This window comes from Ambystoma mexicanum, chromosome 1p (genome assembly GCF_040938575.1).
Source record: "Ambystoma mexicanum isolate Mex_15411 chromosome 1p, UKY_AmexF1_1, whole genome shotgun sequence".
In the NCBI taxonomy this organism is placed as follows: domain Eukaryota; kingdom Metazoa; phylum Chordata; class Amphibia; order Caudata; family Ambystomatidae; genus Ambystoma; species Ambystoma mexicanum.
In genome coordinates, this window is record NC_090921.1 from 1475219595 (window position 1) to 1475242715 (window position 23121).

Below are 23121 nucleotides of genomic sequence, written 5' to 3' on the forward strand. Positions count from 1 at the left end.
GGATAAGGGTTGTATTTGTGAATGAGTTAGGCATTTTCTTTCAAGGGAAGAAAACTCCCCCCTGCAACTGGCCTCCCTCCTATGCTCCAGTCAGAAGGCATACTTTTTCTGACTGAGCATGGTGCTAATCACGCCAAGTTAGCGAATTTGATCCCAGTATTGGCCACTTTGTCAATTTGGGAAATATTTCTGCAGAAGCATGAGATTGATGCAGAATTCCCACCCACAGCTTTAGATTTAATATGACTAGTTTGCTGTTTTGTTGGAAGCAGCAGTCCATAAATGGTCACAGGTCAGTACTGCTGTGGGAAATGACCAATGAGATGCATTTAACCTTCTTTGTCCCAGTTCTACTTAAATGTGATGCAGGCTACAAGTCAGTTTGAAGATAATTGTCATATTCATGAATTTCCTTCAGATCACATGTAGTTTTTCTTTAGGTTGTTGTGAGGATAAGGGTTTTATGTGTGAATGAGTTAGGCATTTTTTTCCAAGGGAAAAAGACTCTCAGCTGGCCGGTTAGCTCAGTTGGTTAGAGCGTGGTGCTAATAACGCCAAGGTCACGGTTAGAGCGTGGTGCTAATAACGCCAAGGTCACGGGTTCGATCCCCGTATTGGCCACTTTGTCATTTTGGGAAATATTTCTGCAGAAGCATGAGATTGATGCAGAATTGGCACTCACAGCTTTAGAGTTACTAACACAAGATTGCTGTTTTGTTGGAAGCAGCTGTGCATACATAGTCATGGGTCAGTACTGCTGCGGACATAACCAATGTTGTTGTGAGGATAAGGGTTGTATTTGTGAATGAGTTAGGCATTTTTTTTCCAAGGGAAGAAAACATCCCCCTACAACTGGCCTCCTGCTTATGCTTGAGTCAGAAACAAACCTCTCAGCTGGCTGTTTAGCTCATTTGGTTAGAGCATGGTGCTAATAATGGCAAGGTCACGGGTCCCCGTATTGGCCTCCTTGTCATTTTGGGAAATATTTCTGCAGAAGCATGAGATTGATGCAGAATTGGCACTCACAGCTTTAGAGTTACTAACACAAGATTGCTGTTTTGTTGGAAGCAGCTGTGCATACATGGTCACGGGTCAGTACTGCTGCGGGACATAACCAATGTTGTTGTGAGGATAAGGGTTGTATTTGTGAATGAGTTAGGCATTTTCTTTCAAGGGAAGAAAACTCCCCCCTGCAACTGGCCTCCCTCCTATGCTCCAGTCAGAAGGCATACTTTTTCTGACTGAGCATGGTGCTAATCACGCCAAGTTAGCGGATTTGATCCCAGTATTGGCCACTTTGTCAATTTGGGAAATATTTCTGCAGAAGCATGAGATTGATGCAGAATTCTCACCCACAGCTTTAGATTTACTATGACTAGTTTGCTGTTTTGTTGGAAGCAGCAGTCCATAAATGGTCACAGGTCAGTACTGCTGTGGGAAATGACCAATGAGATGCATTTAACCTTCTTTGTCCCAGTTCTACTTAAATGTGATGCAGGCTACACTTCAGTTTGAAGGTAATTGTCAAATTCATGAATTTCCTTCAGATCACATGTAGTTTTTCTTTAGGTTGTTGTGAGGATAAGGGTTTTATGTGTGAATGACTTAGGCATTTTTTTTGCAAGGGAAGAAAAAATCCCCCTGCAACTGGCCTCCCTCTTATGCTCCAGTCAGAAACAGGACTCGCAGCTGGTCGGTTAGCTAAGTTGGTTAGAGCGTGGTGCTAATAACGCCAAGGTCACGGGTTCGATCCCTGTATTGGCCACTTTGTCATTTTGGGAAATATTTCTGCAGAAGCATGAGATTGATGCAGAATTGGCACTCACAGCTTTAGAGTTACTAACACAAGATTGCTGTTTTGTTGGAGGCAGCTGTGCATACATGGTCACGGGTCAGTACTGCTGCGGGACATAACCAATGTTGTTGTGAGGATAAGGGTTGAATTTGTGAATGAGTTAGGCATTTTCTTTCAAGGGAAGAAAACTCCCCCCTGCAACTGGCCTCCCTCCTATGCTCCAGTCAGAAGGCATACTTTTTCTGACTGACCATGGTGCTAATCACGCCAAGTTAGCCGATTTGATCCCAGTATTGGCCACTTTGTCAATTTGGGAAATATTTCTGCAGAAGCATGAGATTGATGCAGAATTCCCACCCACAGCTTTAGATTTACTATGACTAGTTTGCTGTTTTGTTGGAAGCAGCAGTCCATAAATGGTCACAGGTCAGTACTGCTGTGGGAAATGACCAATGAGATGCATTTAACCTTCTTTGTCCCAGTTCTACTTAAATGTGATGCAGGCTACACGTCAGTTTGAAGGTAATTGTCAAATTCATTAATTTCCTTCAGATCACATGTAGTTTTTCTTTAGGTTGTTGTGAGGATAAGGGTTTTATGTGTGAATGATTTAGGCATTTTTTTGCAAGGGGAGAAAAAATCCCCCTGCAACTGGCCTCCCTCTTATGCACCAGTCAGAAACAGGACTCTCAGCTGGTCGGTTAGCTCAGTTGGTTAGACCGTGGTGCTAATAATGCCAAGGTCACGGGTTCGATCCCCGTATTGGCCACTTTGTCATTTTGGGAAATATTTCTGCAGAAGCATGAGATTGATGCAGAATTGGCACTCACAGCTTTAGAGTTACTAACACAAGATTGCTGTTTTGTTGGTAGCAGCTGTGCATACATGGTCACGGGTCAGTACTGCTGCGGGACATAACCAATGTTGTTGTGAGGATAAGGGTTGTATTTGTGAATGAGTTAGGCATTTTCTTTCAAGGGAAGAAAACTCCCCCCTGCAACTGGCCTCCCTCCTATGCTCCAGTCAGAAGGCATACTTTTTCTGACTGAGCATGGTGCTAATCACGCCAAGTTAGCGAATTTGATCCCAGTATTGGCCACTTTGTCAATTTGGGAAATATTTCTGCAGAAGCATGAGATTGATGCAGAATTCCCACCCACAGCTTTAGATTTAATATGACTAGTTTGCTGTTTTGTTGGAAGCAGCAGTCCATAAATGGTCACAGGTCAGTACTGCTGTGGGAAATGACCAATGAGATGCATTTAACCTTCTTTGTCCCAGTTCTACTTAAATGTGATGCAGGCTACAAGTCAGTTTGAAGATAATTGTCATATTCATGAATTTCCTTCAGATCACATGTAGTTTTTCTTTAGGTTGTTGTGAGGATAAGGGTTTTATGTGTGAATGAGTTAGGCATTTTTTTCCAAGGGAAAAAGACTCTCAGCTGGCCGGTTAGCTCAGTTGGTTAGAGCGTGGTGCTAATAACGCCAAGGTCACGGGTTCGATCCCCGTATTGGGCACTTTGTCATTTTGGGAAATATTTCTGCAGAAGCATGAGATTGATGCAGAATTGGCACTCACAGCTTTAGAGTTACTAACACAAGATTGCTGTTTTGTTGGTAGCAGCTGTGCATACATGGTCACGGGTCAGTACTGCTGCGGGACATAACCAATGTTGTTGTGAGGATAAGGGTTGTATTTGTGAATGAGTTAGGCATTTTCTTTCAAGGGAAGAAAACTCGCCCCTGCAACTGGCCTCCCTCCTATGCTCCAGTCAGAAGGCATACTTTTTCTGACTGAGCATGGTGCTAATCACGCCAAGTTAGCGGATTTGATCCCAGTATTGGCCACTTTGTCAATTTGGGAAATATTTCTGCAGAAGCATGAGATTGATGCAGAATTCCCACCCACAGCTTTAGATTTACTATGACTAGTTTGCTGTTTTGTTGGAAGCAGCAGTCCATAAATGGTCACAGGTCAGTACTGCTGTGGGAAATGACCAATGAGATGCATTTAACCTTCTTTGTCCCAGTTCTACTTAAATGTGATGCAGGCTACACGTCAATTTGAAGGTAATTGTCAAATTCATGAATTTCCTTCAGATCACATGTAGTTTTTCTTTAGGTTGTTGTGAGGATAAGGGTTTTATGTGTGAATGACTTAGGCATTTTTTTTGCAAGGGAAGAAAAAATCCCCCTGCAACTGGCCTCCCTCTTATGCTCCAGTCAGAAACAGGACTCTCAGCTGGTCGGTTAGCTAAGTTGGTTAGAGCGTGGTGCTAATAACGCCAAGGTCACGGTTTCGATCCCTGTATTGGCCACTTTGTCATTTTGGGAAATATTTCTGCAGAAGCATGAGATTGATGCAGAATTGGCACTCACAGCTTTAGAGTTACTAACACAAGATTGCTGTTTTGTTGGAAGCAGCTGTGCATACATGGTCACGGGTCAGTACTGCTGCGGGACATAACCAATGTTGTTGTGAGGATAAGGGTTGTATTTGTGAATGAGTTAGGCATTTTCTTTCAAGGGAAGAAAACTCCACCCCTGCAACTGGCCTCCCTCCTATGCTCCAGTCAGAAGGCATACTTTTTCTGACTGAGCATGGTGCTAATCACGCCAAGTTAGCGGATTTGATCCCAGTATTGGCCACTTTGTCAATTTGGGAAATATTTCTGCAGAAGCATGAGATTGATGCAGAATTCCCACCCACAGCTTTAGATTTACTATGACTAGTTTGCTGTTTTGTTGGAAGCAGCAGTCCATAAATGGTCACAGGTCAGTACTGCTGTGGGAAATGACCAATGAGATGCATTTAACCTTATTTGTCCCAGTTCTACTTAAATGTGATGCAGGCTACACGTCAGTTTGAAGGTAATTGTCAAATTCATGAATTTCCTTCAGATCACATGTAGTTTTTCTTTAGGTTGTTGTGAGGATAAGGGTTTTATGTGTGAATGACTTAGGCATTTTTTTTGCAAGGGAAGAAAAAATCCCCCTGCAACTGGCCTCCCTCTTATGCTCCAGTCAGAAACAGGACTCTCAGCTGGTCGGTTAGCTCAGTTGGTTAGAGCGTGGTGCTAATAATGCCAAGGTCACGGGTTCGATCCCAGTATTGGCCACTTTGTCATTTTGGGAAATATTTCTGCAGAAGCATGAGATTGATGCAGAATTGGCACTCACAGCTTTAGAGTTACTAACACAAGATTGCTGTTTTGTTGGTAGCAGCTGTGCATACATGGTCACGGGTCAGTACTGCTGCGGGACATAACCAATGTTGTTGTGAGGATAAGGGTTGTATTTGTGAATGAGTTAGGCATTTTCTTTCAAGGGAAGAAAACTCCCCCCTGCAACTGGCCTCCCTCCTATGCTCCAGTCAGAAGGCATACTTTTTCTGACTGAGCATGGTGCTAATCACGCCAAGTTAGCGAATTTGATCCCAGTATTGGCCACTTTGTCAATTTGGGAAATATTTCTGCAGAAGCATGAGATTGATGCAGAATTCCCACCCACAGCTTTAGATTTAATATGACTAGTTTGCTGTTTTGTTGGAAGCAGCAGTCCATAAATGGTCACAGGTCAGTACTGCTGTGGGAAATGACCAATGAGATGCATTTAACCTTCTTTGTCCCAGTTCTACTTAAATGTGATGCAGGCTACAAGTCAGTTTGAAGATAATTGTCATATTCATGAATTTCCTTCAGATCACATGTAGTTTTTCTTTAGGTTGTTGTGAGGATAAGGGTTTTATGTGTGAATGAGTTAGGCATTTTTTTCCAAGGGAAAAAGACTCTCAGCTGGCCGGTTAGCTCAGTTGGTTAGAGCGTGGTGCTAATAACGCCAAGGTCACGGTTAGAGCGTGGTGCTAATAACGCCAAGGTCACGGGTTCGATCCCCGTATTGGCCACTTTGTCATTTTGGGAAATATTTCTGCAGAAGCATGAGATTGATGCAGAATTGGCACTCACAGCTTTAGAGTTACTAACACAAGATTGCTGTTTTGTTGGAAGCAGCTGTGCATACATAGTCATGGGTCAGTACTGCTGCGGACATAACCAATGTTGTTGTGAGGATAAGGGTTGTATTTGTGAATGAGTTAGGCATTTTTTTTCCAAGGGAAGAAAACATCCCCCTACAACTGGCCTCCTGCTTATGCTTGAGTCACAAACAAACCTCTCAGATGGCTGTTTAGCTCATTTGGTTAGAGCATGGTGCTAATAATGGCAAGGTCACGGGTCCCCGTATTGGCCTCCTTGTCATTTTGGGAAATATTTCTGCAGAAGCATGAGATTGATGCAGAATTGGCACTCACAGCTTTAGAGTTACTAACACAAGATTGCTGTTTTGTTGGAAGCAGCTGTGCATACATGGTCACGGGTCAGTACTGCTGCGGGACATAACCAATGTTGTTGTGAGGATAAGGGTTGTATTTGTGAATGAGTTAGGCATTTTCTTTCAAGGGAAGAAAACTCCCCCCTGCAACTGGCCTCCCTCCTATGCTCCAGTCAGAAGGCATACTTTTTCTGACTGAGCATGGTGCTAATCACGCCAAGTTAGCGGATTTGATCCCAGTATTGGCCACTTTGTCAATTTGGGAAATATTTCTGCAGAAGCATGAGATTGATGCAGAATTCTCACCCACAGCTTTAGATTTACTATGACTAGTTTGCTGTTTTGTTGGAAGCAGCAGTCCATAAATGGTCACAGGTCAGTACTGCTGTGGGAAATGACCAATGAGATGCATTTAACCTTCTTTGTCCCAGTTCTACTTAAATGTGATGCAGGCTACACGTCAGTTTGAAGGTAATTGTCAAATTCATTAATTTCCTTCAGATCACATGTAGTTTTTCTTTAGGTTGTTGTGAGGATAAGGGTTTTATGTGTGAATGATTTAGGCATTTTTTTGCAAGGGGAGAAAAAATCCCCCTGCAACTGGCCTCCCTCTTATGCACCAGTCAGAAACAGGACTCTCAGCTGGTCGGTTAGCTCAGTTGGTTAGACCGTGGTGCTAATAATGCCAAGGTCACGGGTTCGATCCCCGTATTGGCCACTTTGTCATTTTGGGAAATATTTCTGCAGAAGCATGAGATTGATGCAGAATTGGCACTCACAGCTTTAGAGTTACTAACACAAGATTGCTGTTTTGTTGGTAGCAGCTGTGCATACATGGTCACGGGTCAGTTCTGCTGCGGGACATAACCAATGTTGTTGTGAGGATAAGGGTTGTATTTGTGAATGAGTTAGGCATTTTCTTTCAAGGGAAGAAAACTCCCCCCTGCAACTGGCCTCCCTCCTATGCTCCAGTCAGAAGGCATACTTTTTCTGACTGAGCATGGTGCTAATCACGCCAAGTTAGCGAATTTGATCCCAGTATTGGCCACTTTGTCAATTTGGGAAATATTTCTGCAGAAGCATGAGATTGATGCAGAATTCCCACCCACAGCTTTAGATTTAATATGACTAGTTTGCTGTTTTGTTGGAAGCAGCAGTCCATAAATGGTCACAGGTCAGTACTGCTGTGGGAAATGACCAATGAGATGCATTTAACCTTCTTTGTCCCAGTTCTACTTAAATGTGATGCAGGCTACAAGTCAGTTTGAAGATAATTGTCATATTCATGAATTTCCTTCAGATCACATGTAGTTTTTCTTTAGGTTGTTGTGAGGATAAGGGTTTTATGTGTGAATGAGTTAGGCATTTTTTTCCAAGGGAAAAAGACTCTCAGCTGGCCGGTTAGCTCAGTTGGTTAGAGCGTGGTGCTAATAACGCCAAGGTCACGGGTTCGATCCCCGTATTGGGCACTTTGTCATTTTGGGAAATATTTCTGCAGAAGCATGAGATTGATGCAGAATTGGCACTCACAGCTTTAGAGTTACTAACACAAGATTGCTGTTTTGTTGGAAGCAGCTGTGCATACATAGTCACGGGTCAGTACTGCTGCGGACATAACCAATGTTGTTGTGAGGATAAGGGTTGTATTTGTGAATGAGTTAGGCATTTTTTTCCAAGGGAAGAAAACATCCCCCTACAACTGGCCTCCTGCTTATGCTTGAGTCAGAAACAAACCTGTCAGCTGGCTGTTTAGCTCATTTGGTTAGAGCGTGGTGCTAATAATGGCAAGGTCACGGGTCCCCGTATTGGCCTCCTTGTCATTTTGGGAAATATTTCTGCAGAAGCATGAGATTGATGCAGAATTGGCACTCACAGCTTTAGAGTTACTAACACAAGATTGCTGTTTTGTTGGAAGCAGCTGTGCATACATGGTCACGGGTCAGTACTGCTGCGGGACATAACCAATGTTGTTGTGAGGATAAGGGTTGTATTTGTGAATGAGTTAGGCTTTTTCTTTCAAGGGAAGTAAACTCCCCCCTGCAACTGGCCTCCCTCCTATGCTCCAGTCAGAAGGCATACTTTTTCTGACTGAGCATGGTGCTAATCACGCCAAGTTAGCGGATTTGATCCCAGTATTGGCCACTTTGTCAATTTGGGAAATATTTCTGCAGAAGCATGAGATTGATGCAGAATTCCCACCCACAGCTTTAGATTTACTATGACTAGTTTGCTGTTTTGTTGGAAGCAGCAGTCCATAAATGGTCACAGGTCAGTACTGCTGTGGGAAATGACCAATGAGATGCATTTAACCTTCTTTGTCCCAGTTCTACTTAAATGTGATGCAGGCTACAAGTCAGTTCGAAGATAATTGTCATATTCATGAATTTCCTTTAGATCACATGTAGTTTTTCTTTAGGTTGTTGTGAGGATAAGGGTTTTATGTGTGAATGACTTAGGCATTTTTTTTCCAAGGGAAGAAAAAATCCCCCTGCAACTGGCCACCCTCTAATGCTCCAGTCAGAAACAGGACTCTCAGCTGGTCGGTTAGCTCAGTTGGTTAGAGCGTGGTGCTAATAACGCCAAGGTCACGGGTTCGATCCCCGTATTGGCCACTTTGTCATTTTGGGAAATATTTCTGCAGAAGCATGAGATTGATGCAGAATTGGCACTCACAGCTTTAGAGTTACTAACACAAGATTGCTGTTTTGTTGGAAGCAGCTGTGCATACATAGTCATGGGTAAGTACTGCTGCGGACATAACCAATGTTGTTGTGAGGATAAGGGTTGTATTTGTGAATGAGTTAGGCATTTTCTTTCAAGGGAAGAAAACTCCCCCCTGCAACTGGCCTCCCTCCTATGCTCCAGTCAGAAGGCATACTTTTTCTGACTGAGCATGGTGCTAATCACGCCAAGTTAGCGAATTTGATCCCAGTATTGGCCACTTTGTCAATTTGGGAAATATTTCTGCAGAAGCATGAGATTGATGCAGAATTCCCACCCACAGCTTTAGATTTACTATGACTAGTTTGCTGTTTTGTTGGAAGCAGCAGTCCATAAATGGTCACAGGTCAGTACTGCTGTGGGAAATGACCAATGAGATGCATTTAACCTTCTTTGTCCCAGTTCTACTTAAATGTGATGCAGGCTACAAGTCAGTTTGAAGATAATTGTCATATTCATGAATTTCCTTCAGATCACATGTAGTTTTTCTTTAGGTTGTTGTGAGGATAAGGGTTTCATGTGTGAATGAGTTAGGCATTTTTTTCCAAGGGAAAAAGATTCTCAGCTGGCCGGTTAGCTCAGTTGGTTAGAGCGTGGTGCTAATAACGCCAAGGTCACGGGTTCGATCCCCGTATTGGCCACTTTGTCATTTTGGGAAATATTTCTGCAGAAGCATGAGATTGATGCAGAATTGGCACTCACAGCTTTAGAGTTACTAACACAAGATTGCTGTTTTGTTGGTAGCAGCTGTGCATACATGGTCACGGGTCAGTACTGCTGCGGGACATAACCAATGTTGTTGTGAGGATAAGGGTTGTATTTGTGAATGAGTTAGGCATTTTCTTTCAAGGGAAGAAAACTCGCCCCTGCAACTGGCCTCCCTCCTATGCTCCAGTCAGAAGGCATACTTTTTCTGACTGAGCATGGTGCTAATCACGCCAAGTTAGCGGATTTGATCCCAGTATTGGCCACTTTGTCAATTTGGGAAATATTTCTGCAGAAGCATGAGATTGATGCAGAATTCCCACCCACAGCTTTAGATTTACTATGACTAGTTTGCTGTTTTGTTGGAAGCAGCAGTCCATAAATGGTCACAGGTCAGTACTGCTGTGGGAAATGACCAATGAGATGCATTTAACCTTCTTTGTCCCAGTTCTACTTAAATGTGATGCAGGCTACAAGTCAGTTTGAAGATAATTGTCATATTCATGAATTTCCTTCAGATCACATGTAGTTTTTCTTTAGGTTGTTGTGAGGATAAGGGTTTTATGTGTGAATGAGTTAGGCATTTTTTTCCAAGGGAAAAAGACTCTCAGCTGGCCGGTTAGCTCAGTTGGTTAGAGCGTGGTGCTAATAACGCCAAGGTCACGGTTAGAGCGTGGTGCTAATAACGCCAAGGTCACGGGTTCGATCCCCGTATTGGCCACTTTGTCATTTTGGGAAATATTTCTGCAGAAGCATGAGATTGATGCAGAATTGGCACTCACAGCTTTAGAGTTACTAACACAAGATTGCTGTTTTGTTGGAAGCAGCTGTGCATACATAGTCATGGGTCAGTACTGCTGCGGACATAACCAATGTTGTTGTGAGGATAAGGGTTGTATTTGTGAATGAGTTAGGCATTTTTTTTCCAAGGGAAGAAAACATCCCCCTACAACTGGCCTCCTGCTTATGCTTGAGTCAGAAACAAACCTCTCAGCTGGCTGTTTAGCTCATTTGGTTAGAGCATGGTGCTAATAATGGCAAGGTCACGGGTCCCCGTATTGGCCTCCTTGTCATTTTGGGAAATATTTCTGCAGAAGCATGAGATTGATGCAGAATTGGCACTCACAGCTTTAGAGTTACTAACACAAGATTGCTGTTTTGTTGGAAGCAGCTGTGCATACATGGTCACGGGTCAGTACTGCTGCGGGACATAACCAATGTTGTTGTGAGGATAAGGGTTGTATTTGTGAATGAGTTAGGCATTTTCTTTCAAGGGAAGAAAACTCCCCCCTGCAACTGGCCTCCCTCCTATGCTCCAGTCAGAAGGCATACTTTTTCTGACTGAGCATGGTGCTAATCACGCCAAGTTAGCGGATTTGATCCCAGTATTGGCCACTTTGTCAATTTGGGAAATATTTCTGCAGAAGCATGAGATTGATGCAGAATTCTCACCCACAGCTTTAGATTTACTATGACTAGTTTGCTGTTTTGTTGGAAGCAGCAGTCCATAAATGGTCACAGGTCAGTACTGCTGTGGGAAATGACCAATGAGATGCATTTAACCTTCTTTGTCCCAGTTCTACTTAAATGTGATGCAGGCTACACTTCAGTTTGAAGGTAATTGTCAAATTCATGAATTTCCTTCAGATCACATGTAGTTTTTCTTTAGGTTGTTGTGAGGATAAGGGTTTTATGTGTGAATGACTTAGGCATTTTTTTTGCAAGGGAAGAAAAAATCCCCCTGCAACTGGCCTCCCTCTTATGCTCCAGTCAGAAACAGGACTCGCAGCTGGTCGGTTAGCTAAGTTGGTTAGAGCGTGGTGCTAATAACGCCAAGGTCACGGGTTCGATCCCTGTATTGGCCACTTTGTCATTTTGGGAAATATTTCTGCAGAAGCATGAGATTGATGCAGAATTGGCACTCACAGCTTTAGAGTTACTAACACAAGATTGCTGTTTTGTTGGAGGCAGCTGTGCATACATGGTCACGGGTCAGTACTGCTGCGGGACATAACCAATGTTGTTGTGAGGATAAGGGTTGAATTTGTGAATGAGTTAGGCATTTTCTTTCAAGGGAAGAAAACTCCCCCCTGCAACTGGCCTCCCTCCTATGCTCCAGTCAGAAGGCATACTTTTTCTGACTGACCATGGTGCTAATCACGCCAAGTTAGCCGATTTGATCCCAGTATTGGCCACTTTGTCAATTTGGGAAATAGTTCTGCAGAAGCATGAGATTGATGCAGAATTCCCACCCACAGCTTTAGATTTACTATGACTAGTTTGCTGTTTTGTTGGAAGCAGCAGTCCATAAATGGTCACAGGTCAGTACTGCTGTGGGAAATGACCAATGAGATGCATTTAACCTTCTTTGTCCCAGTTCTACTTAAATGTGATGCAGGCTACACGTCAGTTTGAAGGTAATTGTCAAATTCATTAATTTCCTTCAGATCACATGTAGTTTTTCTTTAGGTTGTTGTGAGGATAAGGGTTTTATGTGTGAATGATTTAGGCATTTTTTTGCAAGGGGAGAAAAAATCCCCCTGCAACTGGCCTCCCTCTTATGCACCAGTCAGAAACAGGACTCTCAGCTGGTCGGTTAGCTCAGTTGGTTAGACCGTGGTGCTAATAATGCCAAGGTCACGGGTTCGATCCCCGTATTGGCCACTTTGTCATTTTGGGAAATATTTCTGCAGAAGCATGAGATTGATGCAGAATTGGCACTCACAGCTTTAGAGTTACTAACACAAGATTGCTGTTTTGTTGGTAGCAGCTGTGCATACATGGTCACGGGTCAGTACTGCTGCGGGACATAACCAATGTTGTTGTGAGGATAAGGGTTGTATTTGTGAATGAGTTAGGCATTTTCTTTCAAGGGAAGAAAACTCCCCCCTGCAACTGGCCTCCCTCCTATGCTCCAGTCAGAAGGCATACTTTTTCTGACTGAGCATGGTGCTAATCACGCCAAGTTAGCGAATTTGATCCCAGTATTGGCCACTTTGTCAATTTGGGAAATATTTCTGCAGAAGCATGAGATTGATGCAGAATTCCCACCCACAGCTTTAGATTTAATATGACTAGTTTGCTGTTTTGTTGGAAGCAGCAGTCCATAAATGGTCACAGGTCAGTACTGCTGTGGGAAATGACCAATGAGATGCATTTAACCTTCTTTGTCCCAGTTCTACTTAAATGTGATGCAGGCTACAAGTCAGTTTGAAGATAATTGTCATATTCATGAATTTCCTTCAGATCACATGTAGTTTTTCTTTAGGTTGTTGTGAGGATAAGGGTTTTATGTGTGAATGAGTTAGGCATTTTTTTCCAAGGGAAAAAGACACTCAGCTGGCCGGTTAGCTCAGTTGGTTAGAGCGTGGTGCTAATAACGCCAAGGTCACGGGTTCGATCCCCGTATTGGGCACTTTGTCATTTTGGGAAATATTTCTGCAGAAGCATGAGATTGATGCAGAATTGGCACTCACAGCTTTAGAGTTACTAACACAAGATTGCTGTTTTGTTGGAAGCAGCTGTGCATACATAGTCACGGGTCAGTACTGCTGCGGACATAACCAATGTTGTTGTGAGGATAAGGGTTGTATTTGTGAATGAGTTAGGCATTTTTTTCCAAGGGAAGAAAACATCCCCCTACAACTGGCCTCCTGCTTATGCTTGAGTCAGAAACAAACCTGTCAGCTGGCTGTTTAGCTCATTTGGTTAGAGCGTGGTGCTAATAATGGCAAGGTCACGGGTCCCCGTATTGGCCTCCTTGTCATTTTGGGAAATATTTCTGCAGAAGCATGAGATTGATGCAGAATTGGCACTCACAGCTTTAGAGTTACTAACACAAGATTGCTGTTTTGTTGGAAGCAGCTGTGCATACATGGTCACGGGTCAGTACTGCTGCGGGACATAACCAATGTTGTTGTGAGGATAAGGGTTGTATTTGTGAATGAGTTAGGCTTTTTCTTTCAAGGGAAGTAAACTCCCCCCTGCAACTGGCCTCCCTCCTATGCTCCAGTCAGAAGGCATACTTTTTCTGACTGAGCATGGTGCTAATCACGCCAAGTTAGCGGATTTGATCCCAGTATTGGCCACTTTGTCAATTTGGGAAATATTTCTGCAGAAGCATGAGATTGATGCAGAATTCCCACCCACAGCTTTAGATTTACTATGACTAGTTTGCTGTTTTGTTGGAAGCAGCAGTCCATAAATGGTCACAGGTCAGTACTGCTGTGGGAAATGACCAATGAGATGCATTTAACCTTCTTTGTCCCAGTTCTACTTAAATGTGATGCAGGCTACAAGTCAGTTCGAAGATAATTGTCATATTCATGAATTTCCTTTAGATCACATGTAGTTTTTCTTTAGGTTGTTGTGAGGATAAGGGTTTTATGTGTGAATGACTTAGGCATTTTTTTTCCAAGGGAAGAAAAAATCCCCCTGCAACTGGCCACCCTCTAATGCTCCAGTCAGAAACAGGACTCTCAGCTGGTCGGTTAGCTCAGTTGGTTAGAGCGTGGTGCTAATAACGCCAAGGTCACGGGTTCGATCCCCGTATTGGCCACTTTGTCATTTTGGGAAATATTTCTGCAGAAGCATGAGATTGATGCAGAATTGGCACTCACAGCTTTAGAGTTACTAACACAAGATTGCTGTTTTGTTGGAAGCAGCTGTGCATACATAGTCATGGGTAAGTACTGCTGCGGACATAACCAATGTTGTTGTGAGGATAAGGGTTGTATTTGTGAATGAGTTAGGCATTTTCTTTCAAGGGAAGAAAACTCCCCCCTGCAACTGGCCTCCCTCCTATGCTCCAGTCAGAAGGCATACTTTTTCTGACTGAGCATGGTGCTAATCACGCCAAGTTAGCGAATTTGATCCCAGTATTGGCCACTTTGTCAATTTGGGAAATATTTCTGCAGAAGCATGAGATTGATGCAGAATTCCCACCCACAGCTTTAGATTTACTATGACTAGTTTGCTGTTTTGTTGGAAGCAGCAGTCCATAAATGGTCACAGGTCAGTACTGCTGTGGGAAATGACCAATGAGATGCATTTAACCTTCTTTGTCCCAGTTCTACTTAAATGTGATGCAGGCTACAAGTCAGTTTGAAGATAATTGTCATATTCATGAATTTCCTTCAGATCACATGTAGTTTTTCTTTAGGTTGTTGTGAGGATAAGGGTTTCATGTGTGAATGAGTTAGGCATTTTTTTCCAAGGGAAAAAGATTCTCAGCTGGCCGGTTAGCTCAGTTGGTTAGAGCGTGGTGCTAATAACGCCAAGGTCACGGGTTCGATCCCCGTATTGGCCACTTTGTCATTTTGGGAAATATTTCTGCAGAAGCATGAGATTGATGCAGAATTGGCACTCACAGCTTTAGAGTTACTAACACAAGATTGCTGTTTTGTTGGAAGCAGCTGTGCATACATGGTCACGGGTCAGTACTGCTGCGGGACATAACCAATGTTGTTGTGAGGATAAGGGTTGTATTTGTGAATGAGTTAGGCATTTTCTTTCAAGGGAAGAAAACTCCACCCCTGCAACTGGCCTCCCTCCTATGCTCCAGTCAGAAGGCATACTTTTTCTGACTGAGCATGGTGCTAATCACGCCAAGTTAGCGGATTTGATCCCAGTATTGGCCACTTTGTCAATTTGGGAAATATTTCTGCAGAAGCATGAGATTGATGCAGAATTCCCACCCACAGCTTTAGATTTACTATGACTAGTTTGCTGTTTTGTTGGAAGCAGCAGTCCATAAATGGTCACAGGTCAGTACTGCTGTGGGAAATGACCAATGAGATGCATTTAACCTTCTTTGTCCCAGTTCTACTTAAATGTGATGCAGGCTACACGTCAGTTTGAAGGTAATTGTCAAATTCATGAATTTCCTTCAGATCACATGTAGTTTTTCTTTAGGTTGTTGTGAGGATAAGGGTTTTATGTGTGAATGACTTAGGCATTTTTTTTGCAAGGGAAGAAAAAATCCCCCTGCAACTGGCCTCCCTCTTATGCTCCAGTCAGAAACAGGACTCTCAGCTGGTCGGTTAGCTCAGTTGGTTAGAGCGTGGTGCTAATAATGCCAAGGTCACGGGTTCGATCCCAGTATTGGCCACTTTGTCATTTTGGGAAATATTTCTGCAGAAGCATGAGATTGATGCAGAATTGGCACTCACAGCTTTAGAGTTACTAACACAAGATTGCTGTTTTGTTGGTAGCAGCTGTGCATACATGGTCACGGGTCAGTACTGCTGCGGGACATAACCAATGTTGTTGTGAGGATAAGGGTTGTATTTGTGAATGAGTTAGGCATTTTCTTTCAAGGGAAGAAAACTCCCCCCTGCAACTGGCCTCCCTCCTATGCTCCAGTCAGAAGGCATACTTTTTCTGACTGAGCATGGTGCTAATCACGCCAAGTTAGCGAATTTGATCCCAGTATTGGCCACTTTGTCAATTTGGGAAATATTTCTGCAGAAGCATGAGATTGATGCAGAATTCCCACCCACAGCTTTAGATTTAATATGACTAGTTTGCTGTTTTGTTGGAAGCAGCAGTCCATAAATGGTCACAGGTCAGTACTGCTGTGGGAAATGACCAATGAGATGCATTTAACCTTCTTTGTCCCAGTTCTACTTAAATGTGATGCAGGCTACAAGTCAGTTTGAAGATAATTGTCATATTCATGAATTTCCTTCAGATCACATGTAGTTTTTCTTTAGGTTGTTGTGAGGATAAGGGTTTTATGTGTGAATGAGTTAGGCATTTTTTTCCAAGGGAAAAAGACTCTCAGCTGGCCGGTTAGCTCAGTTGGTTAGAGCGTGGTGCTAATAACGCCAAGGTCACGGTTAGAGCGTGGTGCTAATAACGCCAAGGTCACGGGTTCGATCCCCGTATTGGCCACTTTGTCATTTTGGGAAATATTTCTGCAGAAGCATGAGATTGATGCAGAATTGGCACTCACAGCTTTAGAGTTACTAACACAAGATTGCTGTTTTGTTGGAAGCAGCTGTGCATACATAGTCATGGGTCAGTACTGCTGCGGACATAACCAATGTTGTTGTGAGGATAAGGGTTGTATTTGTGAATGAGTTAGGCATTTTTTTTCCAAGGGAAGAAAACATCCCCCTACAACTGGCCTCCTGCTTATGCTTGAGTCACAAACAAACCTCTCAGATGGCTGTTTAGCTCATTTGGTTAGAGCATGGTGCTAATAATGGCAAGGTCACGGGTCCCCGTATTGGCCTCCTTGTCATTTTGGGAAATATTTCTGCAGAAGCATGAGATTGATGCAGAATTGGCACTCACAGCTTTAGAGTTACTAACACAAGATTGCTGTTTTGTTGGAAGCAGCTGTGCATACATGGTCACGGGTCAGTACTGCTGCGGGACATAACCAATGTTGTTGTGAGGATAAGGGTTGTATTTGTGAATGAGTTAGGCATTTTCTTTCAAGGGAAGAAAACTCCCCCCTGCAACTGGCCTCCCTCCTATGCTCCAGTCAGAAGGCATACTTTTTCTGACTGAGCATGGTGCTAATCACGCCAAGTTAGCGGATTTGATCCCAGTATTGGCCACTTTGTCAATTTGGGAAATATTTCTGCAGAAGCATGAGATTGATGCAGAATTCTCACCCACAGCTTTAGATTTACTATGACTAGTTTGCTGTTTTGTTGGAAGCAGCAGTCCATAAATGGTCACAGGTCAGTACTGCTGTGGGAAATGACCAATGAGATGCATTTAACCTTCTTTGTCCCAGTTCTACTTAAATGTGATGCAGGCTACACGTCAGTTTGAAGGTAATTGTCAAATTCATGAATTTCCTTCAGATCACATGTAGTTTTTCTTTAGGTTGTTGTGAGGATAAGGTTTTTATGTGTGAATGACTTAGGCATTTTTTTTGCAAGGGAAGAAAAAATCCCCCTGCAACTGGCCTCCCTCTTATGCTCCAGTCAGAAACAGGACTCGCAGCTGGTCGGTTAGCTAAGTTGGTTAGAGCGTGGTGCTAATAACGCCAAGGTCACGGGTTCGATCCCTGTATTGGCCACTTTGTCATTTTGGGAAATATTTCTGCAGAAGCATGAGATTGATGCAGAATTGGCACTCACAGCTTTAGAGTTACTAACACAAGATTGCTGTTTTGTTGGAGGCAGCTGTGCATACATGGTCACGGGTCAGTACTGCTGCGGGACATAACCAATGTTGTTGTGAGGATAAGGGTTGTATTTGTGAATGAGTTAGGCATTTTCTTTCAAGGGAAGAAAACTCCCCCCTGCAACTGGCCTCCCTCCTATGCTCCAGTCAGAAGGCATACTTTTTCTGACTGACCATGGTGCTAATCACGCTAAGTTAGCCGATTTGATCCCAGTATTGGCCACTTTGTCAATTTGGGAAATATTTCTGCAGAAGCATGAGATTGATGCAGAATTCCCACCCACAGCTTTAGATTTACTATGACTAGTTTGCTGTTTTGTTGGAAGCAGCAGTCCATAAATGGTCACAGGTCAGTACTGCTGTGGGAAATGACCAATGAGATGCATTTAACCTTCTTTGTCCCAGTTCTACTTAAATGTGATGCAGGCTACACGTCAGTTTGAAGGTAATTGTCAAATTCATGAATTTCCTTCAGATCACATGTAGTTTTTCTTTAGGTTGTTGTGAGGATAAGGGTTTTATGTGTGAATGATTTAGGCATTTTTTTGCAAGGGGAGAAAAAATCCCCCTGCAACTGGCCTCCCTCTTATGCACCAGTCAGAAACAGGACTCTCAGCTGGTCGGTTAGCTCAGTTGGTTAGACCGTGGTGCTAATAATGCCAAGGTCAAGGGTTCGATCCCCGTATTGGCCACTTTGTCATTTTGGGAAATATTTCTGCAGAAGCATGAGATTGATGCAGAATTGGCACTCACAGCTTTAGAGTTACTAACACAAGATTGCTGTTTTGTTGGTAGCAGCTGTGCATACATGGTCACGGGTCAGTACTGCTGCGGGACATAACCAATGTTGTTGTGAGGATAAGGGTTGTATTTGTGAATGAGTTAGGCATTTTCTTTCAAGGGAAGAAAACTCCCCCCTGCAACTGGCCTCCCTCCTATGCTCCAGTCAGAAGGCATACTTTTTCTGACTGAGCATGGTGCTAATCACGCCAAGTTAGCGAATTTGATCCCAGTATTGGCCACTTTGTCAATTTGGGAAATATTTCTGCAGAAGCATGAGATTGATGCAGAATTCCCACCCACAGCTTTAGATTTAATATGACTAGTTTGCTGTTTTGTTGGAAGCAGCAGTCCATAAATGGTCACAGGTCAGTAATGCTGTGGGAAATGACCAATGAGATGCATTTAACCTTCTTTGTCCCAGTTCTACTTAAATGTGATGCAGGCTACAAGTCAGTTTGAAGATAATTGTCATATTCATGAATTTCCTTCAGATCACATGTAGTTTTTCTTTAGGTTGTTGTGAGGATAAGGGTTTTATGTGTGAATGAGTTAGGCATTTTTTTCCAAGGGAAAAAGACTCTCAGCTGGCCGGTTAGCTCAGTTGGTTAGAGCGTGGTGCTAATAACGCCAAGGTCACGGGTTCGATCCCCGTATTGGCCACTTTGTCATTTTGGGAAATATTTCTGCAGAAGCATGAGATTGATGCAGAATTGGCACTCACAGCTTTAGAGTTACTAACACAAGATTGCTGTTTTGTTGGTAGCAGCTGTGCATACATGGTCACGGGTCAGTACTGCTGCGGGACATAACCAATGTTGTTGTGAGGATAAGGGTTGTATTTGTGAATGAGTTAGGCATTTTCTTTCAAGGGAAGAAAACTCCCCCCTGCAACTGGCCTCCCTCCTATGCTCCAGTCAGAAGGCATACTTTTTCTGACTGAGCATGGTGCTAATCACGCCAAGTTAGCGAATTTGATCCCAGTATTGGCCACTTTGTCAATTTGGGAAATATTTCTGCAGAAGCATGAGATTGATGCAGAATTCCCACCCACAGCTTTAGATTTAATATGACTAGTTTGCTGTTTTGTTGGAAGCAGCAGTCCATAAATGGTCACAGGTCAGTAATGCTGTGGGAAATGACCAATGAGATGCATTTAACCTTCTTTGTCCCAGTTCTACTTAAATGTGATGCAGGCTACAAGTCAGTTTGAAGATAATTGTCATATTCATGAATTTCCTTCAGATCACATGTAGTTTTTCTTTAGGTTGTTGTGAGGATAAGGGTTTTATGTGTGAATGAGTTAGGCATTTTTTTCCAAGGGAAAAAGACTCTCAGCTGGCCGGTTAGCTCAGTTGGTTAGAGCGTGGTGCTAATAACGCCAAGGTCACGGGTTCGATCCCCGTATTGGCCACTTTGTCATTTTGGGAAATATTTCTTTAGAAGCATGAGATTGATGCAGAATTGGCACTCACAGCTTTAGAGTTACTAACACAAGATTGCTGTTTTGTTGGAAGCAGCTGTGCATACATAGTCACGGGTCAGTACTGCTGCGGACATAACCAATGTTGTTGTGAGGATAAGGGTTGTATTTGTGAATGAGTTAGGCATTTTTTTCCAAGGGAAGAAAACATCCCCCTACAACTGGCCTCCTGCTTATGCTTGAGTCAGAAACAAACCTGTCAGCTGGCTGTTTAGCTCATTTGGTTAGAGCGTGGTGCTAATAATGGCAAGGTCACGGGTCCCCGTATTGGCCTCCTTGTCATTTTGGGAAATATTTCTGCAGAAGCATGAGATTGATGCAGAATTGGCACTCACAGCTTTAGAGTTACTAACACAAGATTGCTGTTTTGTTGGAAGCAGCTGTGCATACATGGTCACGGGTCAGTACTGCTGCGGGACATAACCAATGTTGTTGTGAGGATAAGGGTTGTATTTGTGAATGAGTTAGGCTTTTTCTTTCAAGGGAAGAAAACTCCCCCATGCAACTGGCCTCCCTCCTATGCTCCAGTCAGAAGGCATACTTTTTCTGACTGAGCATGGTGCTAATCACGCCAAGTTAGCGGATTTGATCCCAGTATTGGCCACTTTGTCAATTTGGGAAATATTTCTGCAGAAGCATGAGATTGATGCAGAATTCCCACCCACAGCTTTAGATTTACTATGACTAGTTTGCTGTTTTGTTGGAAGCAGCAGTCCATAAATGGTCACAGGTCAGTACTGCTGTGGGAAATGACCAATGAGATGCATTTAACCTTCTTTGTCCCAGTTCTACTTAAATGTGATGCAGGCTACAAGTCAGTTTGAAGATAATTGTCATATTCATGAATTTCCTTCAGATCACATGTAGTTTTTCTTTAGGTTGTTGTGAGGATAAGGGTTTTATGTGTGAATGAGTTAGGCATTTTTTTCCAAGGGAAAAAGACTCTCAGCTGGCCGGTTAGCTCAGTTGGTTAGAGCGTGGGAACGCCAAGGTCACGGGTTCGATCCCCGTATTGGCCACTTTGTCATTTTGGGAAATATTTCTGCAGAAGCATGAGATTGATGCAGAATTGGCACTCACAGCTTTAGAGTTACTAACACAAGATTGCTGTTTTGTTGGTAGCAGCTGTGCATACATGGTCACGGGTCAGTACTGCTGCGGGACATAACCAATGTTGTTGTGAGGATAAGGGTTGTATTTGTGAATGAGTTAGGCATTTTCTTTCAAGGGAAGAAAACTCGCCCCTGCAACTGGCCTCCCTCCTATGCTCCAGTCAGAAGGCATACTTTTTCTGACTGAGCATGGTGCTAATCACGCCAAGTTAGCGGATTTGATCCCAGTATTGGCCACTTTGTCAATTTGGGAAATATTTCTGCAGAAGCATGAGATTGATGCAGAATTCCCACCCACAGCTTTAGATTTACTATGACTAGTTTGCTGTTTTGTTGGAAGCAGCAGTCCATAAATGGTCACAGGTCAGTACTGCTGTGGGAAATGACCAATGAGATGCATTTAACCTTCTTTGTCCCAGTTCTACTTAAATGTGATGCAGGCTACACGTCAGTTTGAAGGTAATTGTCAAATTCATGAATTTCCTTCAGATCACATGTAGTTTTTCTTTAGGTTGTTGTGAGGATAAGGGTTTTATGTGTGAATGACTTAGGCATTTTTTTTGCAAGGGAAGAAAAAATCCCCCTGCAACTGGCCTCCCTCTTATGCTCCAGTCAGAAACAGGACTCTCAGCTGGTCGGTTAGCTAAGTTGGTTAGAGCGTGGTGCTAATAACGCCAAGGTCACGGGTTCGATCCCTGTATTGGCCACTTTGTCATTTTGGGAAATATTTCTGCAGAAGCATGAGATTGATGCAGAATTGGCACTCACAGCTTTAGAGTTACTAACACAAGATTGCTGTTTTGTTGGAAGCAGCTGTGCATACATGGACACGGGTCAGTACTGCTGCGGGACATAACCAATGTTGTTGTGAGGATAAGGGTTGTATTTGTGAATGAGTTAGGCATTTTCTTTCAAGGGAAGAAAACTCCACCCCTGCAACTGGCCTCCCTCCTATGCTCCAGTCAGAAGGCATACTTTTTCTGACTGAGCATGGTGCTAATCACGCCAAGTTAGCGGATTTGATCCCAGTATTGGCCACTTTGTCAATTTGGGAAATATTTCTGCAGAAGCATGAGATTGATGCAGAATTCCCACCCACAGCTTTAGATTTACTATGACTAGTTTGCTGTTTTGTTGGAAGCAGCAGTCCATAAATGGTCACAGGTCAGTACTGCTGTGGGAAATGACCAATGAGATGCATTTAACCTTCTTTGTCCCAGTTCTACTTAAATGTGATGCAGGCTACACGTCAGTTTGAAGGTAATTGTCAAATTCATGAATTTCCTTCAGATCACATGTAGTTTTTCTTTAGGTTGTTGTGAGGATAAGGGTTTTATGTGTGAATGACTTAGGCATTTTTTTTGCAAGGGAAGAAAAAATCCCCCTGCAACTGGCCTCCCTCTTATGCTCCAGTCAGAAACAGGACTCTCAGCTGGTCGGTTAGCTCAGTTGGTTAGAGCGTGGTGCTAATAATGCCAAGGTCACGGGTTCGATCCCCATATTGGCCACTTTGTCATTTTGGGAAATATTTCTGCAGAAGCATGAGATTGATGCAGAATTGGCACTCACAGCTTTAGAGTTACTAACACAAGATTGCTGTTTTGTTGGTAGCAGCTGTGCATACATGGTCACGGGTCAGTACTGCTGCGGGACATAACCAATGTTGTTGTGAGGATAAGGGTTGTATTTGTGAATGAGTTAGGCATTTTCTTTCAAGGGAAGAAAGCTCCCCCCTGCAACTGGCCTCCCTCCTATGCTCCAGTCAGAAGGCTTACTTTTTCTGACTGAGCATGGTGCTAATCACGCCAAGTTAGCGAATTTGATCCCAGTATTGGCCACTTTGTCAATTTGGGAAATATTTCTGCAGAAGCATGAGATTGATGCAGAATTCCCACCCACAGCTTTATATTTACTATGACTAGTTTGCTGTTTTGTTGGAAACAGCAGTCCATAAATGGTCACAGGTCAGTACTGCTGTGGGAAATGACCAATGAGATGCATTTAACCTTCTTTGTCCCAGTTCTACTTAAATGTGATGCAGGCTACAAG

General features: G+C 43.2%; 13 non-coding genes across 13 annotated transcripts; all 13 read left to right on the plus strand.

Annotated features, from left to right (window-relative positions):
- Positions 1–513: 513 nt before the first annotated feature.
- On the plus strand, positions 514–621 carry TRNAI-AAU (transfer RNA isoleucine (anticodon AAU)). The gene is made up of 2 exons: positions 514–551; positions 586–621. It is a non-coding gene; the product is annotated as a tRNA-Ile (tRNA).
- A 2620-nt stretch (positions 622–3241) lies between these two features.
- Positions 3242–3315, plus strand: TRNAI-AAU (transfer RNA isoleucine (anticodon AAU)). Its single transcript has one exon. It is a non-coding gene; the product is annotated as a tRNA-Ile (tRNA).
- Positions 3316–5593: 2278 nt separating this feature from the next.
- On the plus strand, positions 5594–5701 carry TRNAI-AAU (transfer RNA isoleucine (anticodon AAU)). The gene is made up of 2 exons: positions 5594–5631; positions 5666–5701. It is a non-coding gene; the product is annotated as a tRNA-Ile (tRNA).
- Positions 5702–7521: 1820 nt separating this feature from the next.
- TRNAI-AAU (transfer RNA isoleucine (anticodon AAU)) lies at positions 7522–7595 on the plus strand. Its single transcript has one exon. It is a non-coding gene; the product is annotated as a tRNA-Ile (tRNA).
- Positions 7596–8664: 1069 nt separating this feature from the next.
- Positions 8665–8738, plus strand: TRNAI-AAU (transfer RNA isoleucine (anticodon AAU)). Its single transcript has one exon. It is a non-coding gene; the product is annotated as a tRNA-Ile (tRNA).
- Positions 8739–9414: 676 nt separating this feature from the next.
- On the plus strand, positions 9415–9488 carry TRNAI-AAU (transfer RNA isoleucine (anticodon AAU)). Its single transcript has one exon. It is a non-coding gene; the product is annotated as a tRNA-Ile (tRNA).
- Positions 9489–10165: 677 nt separating this feature from the next.
- TRNAI-AAU (transfer RNA isoleucine (anticodon AAU)) lies at positions 10166–10273 on the plus strand. Its single transcript has 2 exons — positions 10166–10203; positions 10238–10273. It is a non-coding gene; the product is annotated as a tRNA-Ile (tRNA).
- A 2620-nt stretch (positions 10274–12893) lies between these two features.
- Positions 12894–12967, plus strand: TRNAI-AAU (transfer RNA isoleucine (anticodon AAU)). The gene has a single exon. It is a non-coding gene; the product is annotated as a tRNA-Ile (tRNA).
- A 1069-nt stretch (positions 12968–14036) lies between these two features.
- Positions 14037–14110, plus strand: TRNAI-AAU (transfer RNA isoleucine (anticodon AAU)). The gene has a single exon. It is a non-coding gene; the product is annotated as a tRNA-Ile (tRNA).
- A 676-nt stretch (positions 14111–14786) lies between these two features.
- TRNAI-AAU (transfer RNA isoleucine (anticodon AAU)) lies at positions 14787–14860 on the plus strand. Its single transcript has one exon. It is a non-coding gene; the product is annotated as a tRNA-Ile (tRNA).
- A 1478-nt stretch (positions 14861–16338) lies between these two features.
- On the plus strand, positions 16339–16446 carry TRNAI-AAU (transfer RNA isoleucine (anticodon AAU)). The gene is made up of 2 exons: positions 16339–16376; positions 16411–16446. It is a non-coding gene; the product is annotated as a tRNA-Ile (tRNA).
- Positions 16447–19066: 2620 nt separating this feature from the next.
- On the plus strand, positions 19067–19140 carry TRNAI-AAU (transfer RNA isoleucine (anticodon AAU)). Its single transcript has one exon. It is a non-coding gene; the product is annotated as a tRNA-Ile (tRNA).
- A 677-nt stretch (positions 19141–19817) lies between these two features.
- On the plus strand, positions 19818–19891 carry TRNAI-AAU (transfer RNA isoleucine (anticodon AAU)). Its single transcript has one exon. It is a non-coding gene; the product is annotated as a tRNA-Ile (tRNA).
- The last annotated feature ends 3230 nt before the right edge of the window (positions 19892–23121 follow it).